This window comes from Strongylocentrotus purpuratus, unplaced genomic scaffold (genome assembly GCF_000002235.5).
Source record: "Strongylocentrotus purpuratus isolate Spur 01 unplaced genomic scaffold, Spur_5.0 spur5_scaffold_14, whole genome shotgun sequence".
Classification (NCBI taxonomy): domain Eukaryota; kingdom Metazoa; phylum Echinodermata; class Echinoidea; order Camarodonta; family Strongylocentrotidae; genus Strongylocentrotus; species Strongylocentrotus purpuratus.
Window position 1 is genome coordinate 10320838 of NW_022145599.1, and position 5046 is coordinate 10325883.

A 5046-nucleotide genomic window follows, 5' to 3' on the forward strand; every position below is an offset into this window, starting at 1 on the left:
TTTTTTAATAGGTTAGTTTCCCCACAATAAATGTCCATACATGCCATTAGATGGATCTTGACCCCGATATCCCTTTGAAAGGGGCGTAGGGGCAAATATTGTGATAATTTGAATTATCACAACTTTCAGGCCGTGATTAGAAAGTCCAGGGTGGCTCAGCATTTTGGAGGAAAATATATATTTTTTTTTAATAGGCTAGTTTCCCCACAATGAATGTACATACATGCCATTAGATGGATCTTGACCCCCATATCCCTTGAAAGGGGCGTAGGGGCAAATATTGTAAAATTTGAATTATAACATTTTCGGGCCGAAATTAGAAGGTCCGGGGTGGTTCAGCATTTTGGAGGAAAATATATATTTTTTTTAATAGGCTAGTTTCTCAACAATGAATGTACATACATGCCATTAGATGGATCCTGACCCCCATATCCCTTTGGAAGGGGCGTAGGGGCAAATATTGTAAAAATTTGATTATCACAACTTTCGGGCCGAAATTAGAAGGTCCAGGGTGGTTCAGCATTTTGGAGGAAAATATTATATTTTTTAATAGGCTAGTTTCCCCACGATGAATGTACATACATGCCATTAGATGGATCCTGACCCCCATATCCCTTTGAAAGGGGCGAAGGGGCAAATATTGTAAAAATTTTATTATCACCAATTTCAGGCCAAAATGGTAAGGGCCGGGGTGGTTCAGCATTTTCGAGGAAAATATTATATTTTTTGAATAGGCTAGTTTCCCACAATGAATGTACATACATGCCATAGATGGATCCTGACCCCCATATCCCTTTGGAAGGGGGGCGTAGGGGCAAATATTGTAAAAATTTGAATTATCACAACTTTTGGACGAAATAGAAGGTCCGGGGTGGTTCAGCATTTTGGAGGAAAATATTATATTTTTTAATAGGCTAGTTTCCCCACAATGAATGTCATACATGCCATTAGATGGATCCTGACCCCATATCCCTTTGAAAGGGGCGAAGGGGCAAATATTGTAAAAGATTGAATTATCACAACTTTTGGGCCGAAATTAGAGGTCCGGGTGGCTCAGCAGCATTTGGAGGAAAATATATATTTTTTAATAGGTTAGTTTCCCACAATAAATGTCCATACATGCCATTAGATGGATCCTGACCCCGATATCCCTTTGAAAGGGGCGTAGGGGCAAATATTGTGATAATTTGAATTATCACAACTTTCAGGCCGTGATTAGAAAGTCCGGGTGGCTCAGCATTTTGGAGGAAAATATATATTTTTTTAATAGGCTAGTTTCCCCACAATGAATGTACATACATGCCATTAGATGGATCTTGACCCCCATATCCCTTTGAAAGGGGCGTAGGGGCAAATATTGTAAAATTTGAATTATAACATTTTTCGGGCCGAAATTAGAAGGTCCGGGGTGGTTCAGCATTTTGGAGGAAAATATATATTTTTTTTAATAGGCTAGTTTCTCAACAATGAATGTACATACATGCCATTAGATGGATCCTGACCCCCATATCCCTTTGGAAGGGGCGTAGGGGCAAATATTGTAAAAATTTGATTATCACAAACTTTCGGGCCGAAATTAGAAGGTCCAGGGGTGGTTCAGCATTTTGGAGGAAAATATATATTTTTTTAATAGCTAGTTTCCCCACAATGAATGTCCATACATGCCATTAGATGGATCTTGACCCGATATCCCTTTAAAAGGGGCGTAGGGGCAAATATTGTGATAATTTGAATAAACACCAATTTCAGGCGAAATGGTAAGGGCCGGGGGGTTCAGCATTTTGGAGGAAAATATTTTTTTTTTTAATAGGCTAGTTTTCCCACAATGAATGTACGTACATGCCATTAGATGGATCCTGACCCCCATATCCCTTTGAAAGGGGCGTAGGGGCAAATATTGTAAAAATTTGAATCATAATATTTTTTAGGCCGAAATTAGAAGGTCCGGGGTGGTTCAGCATTTTGGAGGAAAATATATATATTTTTTAATAGGTTAGTTTCCCCACAATGAATGTACATACATTCCATTAGATGATCCTGACCCCATATCCCTTTGAAAGGGGCGAAGGGGCAAATATTGTAAAAATTTGAATTATCACAACTTTCGGGCCGAAATGGTAAGGGCCGGGGTGGTTCAGGATTTTGGAGGAAAATATATATTTTTTAATAGGCTAGTTTCCCCACAATGAATGTACCTACATGCCATTAGATGGATCTTGACCCCCATATCCCTTTGAAAGGGGCATAGGGGCAAATATTGTAAAAATTTGAATTATCACAACTTTCGGGCCGAAAATGTAAGGGTCCGGGGTGGTTCAGCATTTTGAAGGAAAAAATTATATTTTTTGATTAGGCTAGTTTCCCCACAATGAATGTACATACATGCCATTAGATGGATCCTGACCCCCATATCCCTTTGAAAGGGGCGTAGGGGCAAATATTGTAAAAATTTGAATTATCACAACTTTCGGGCCGAAATTAGAAGGTCCGGGGTGGCTCAGCATTTGGAGGAAAATATATATTTTTTTTAATAGGCTAGTTTCCCCACAATGAATGTACATACATGCCATTAGATGGATCCTGACCCCCATATCCCTTTGAAAGGGGCGCGTAGGGGCAAATATTGTAAAAATTGATTATCACAACTTTCGGGCCGAAATTAGAAGGCCGGGGTGGTTCAGCATTTTGGAGGAAAATATATATTTTTTTAATAGGTTAGTTTCCCCACAATGAATGTCCATACATGCCATTAGATGGATCTTGACCCCGATATCCCTTTAAAAGGGGCATAGGGGCAAATATTGTGATAATTTGAATAAACACCAATTTCAGGCCGAAATTGTAAGGGCCGGGGTGGTTCAGCATCTTGGAGGAAAATATTTTTTTTTTTTAATAGGCTAGTTTCCCCACAATGAATGTACATAAATGCCATTAGATGGATCCTGACCCCCATATCCCTTTGGAAGGGGCTTAGGGGCAAATGTTGTAAAAATTTGAATTATCACAACTTTGGCCGAAATTAGAAGGTCCGGGGTGGTTCAGCATTTTGGAGGAAAATATTGTATTTTTTAATAGGTAGTTCCCCACAATGAATGTACATACATGCATGCCATTAGATGGATCCTGACCCCATATCCCTTTGAAAGGGGCGAAGGGGCAAATATTGTAAAAATTTTAATTATCACAACTTTCAGGCCGAAATTAGAAGGTCCAGGGTGGTTCAGCATTTTTGGAGGAAAAATATATATTTTTTAATAGGTTAGTTTCCCCACAATGAATGTCCATACATGCCATTAGATGGATCTTGACCCCGATATCCCTTTAAAAGGGGCGTAGGGGCAAATATTGTGATAATTTGAATAAACACCAATTTCAGGCCGAAATGGTAAGGGCCGGGGTGGTTCAGCATTTTGGAGGAAAATATTTTTTTTTTTTTAATAGGCTAGTTTCCCCACAATGAATGTACGTACATGCCATTAGATGGATCCTGACCCCCATATCCCTTTGAAAGGGGCGTAGGGGCAAATATTGTAAAAATTGAATCATAATATTTTTAGGCCGAAATAGAAGGTCCGGGGTGGTTCAGCATTTTGGAGGAAAATATATATATTTTTTTAATAGGTTAGTTTCCCCACAATGAATGTACATACATGCCATTAGGTTGATCCTGACTCCCATATCCCTTTGAAAGGGCGAAGGGGCAAATATTGTAAAATTTGAATTATCACAACTTTCGGGCCGAAATGGTAAGGGCCGGGGTGGTTCAGGATTTTGGAGGAAAATATATATTTTTTAATAGGCTAGTTTCTCCACAATGAATGTACCTACATGCCATTAGATGGATCTTGACCCCCATATCCCTTTGAAAGGGGCATAGGGGCAAATATTGTAAAAATTTGAATTATCACAACTTTCGGGCCGAAAATGTAAGGGCCGGGGTGGTTCAGCATTTTGAAGGAAAAAATTATATTTTTGATTAGGCTAGTTTCCCCACAATGTATGTACATACATGCCATTAGATGGATCCTGACCCCCATATCCCTTGGAAAGGGGCGTAGGGGCAAATATTGTAAAAATTTGATTATCACAACTTTCGGGCCGAAATTAGAAGGTCCAGGGTGGTTCAGCATTTTGGAGGAAAATATATATATTTTTTAATAGGTTAGTTTCCCCACAATGAATGTCCATACATGCCATTAGATGGATCTTGACCCCGATATCCCTTTAAAGGGGCATAGGGGCAAATATTGTGATAATTTGAATAAACACCAATTTCAGGCCGAAATTGTAAGGGCCGGGGTGGTTCAGCATCTTGGAGGAAAATATTTTTTTTTTTAATAGGCTAGTTTCCCCACAATGAATGTACATAATTGCCATTAGATGGATCCTGACCCCCCATATCCCTTTGGAAGGGGCTTAGGGGCAAATGTTGTAAAAATTTGAATTATCACAACTTTTGGACCGAAATTAGAAGGTCCGGGGGGTTCAGCATTTTGGAGGAAAATATTATATTTTTTAATAGGCTAGTTTCCCCACGATGAATGTACATACATGCCATTAGATGGATCCTGACCCCCATATCCCTTTGAAAGGGGCGAAGGGGCAAATATTGTAAAAATTTAATTATCACCAATTTCAGGCCAAAATGGTAAGGGCCGGGGTGGTTCAGCATTTTCGAGGAAAATATTATATTTTTTGAATAGGCTAGTTTCCCACAATCAATGTACATACATGCCATTAGATGGATCCTGACCCCCATATCCCTTTGGAAGGGGCGTAGGGGCAAATATTGTAAAAATTTGAATTATCACAACTTTTGGACCGAAATTAGAAGGTCCGGGGTGGTTCAGCATTTTGGAGGAAAATATTATATTTTTTTAATAGGCTAGTTTCCCCACAATGAATGTCCATACATGCCATTAGATGGATCCTGACCCCCATATCCCTTTGAAAGGGGCGAAGGGGCAAATATTGTAAAAGATGAATTATCACAACTTTTGGGCCGAAATTAGCAGGTCCGGGTGGCTCAGCATTTTGGAGGAAAAT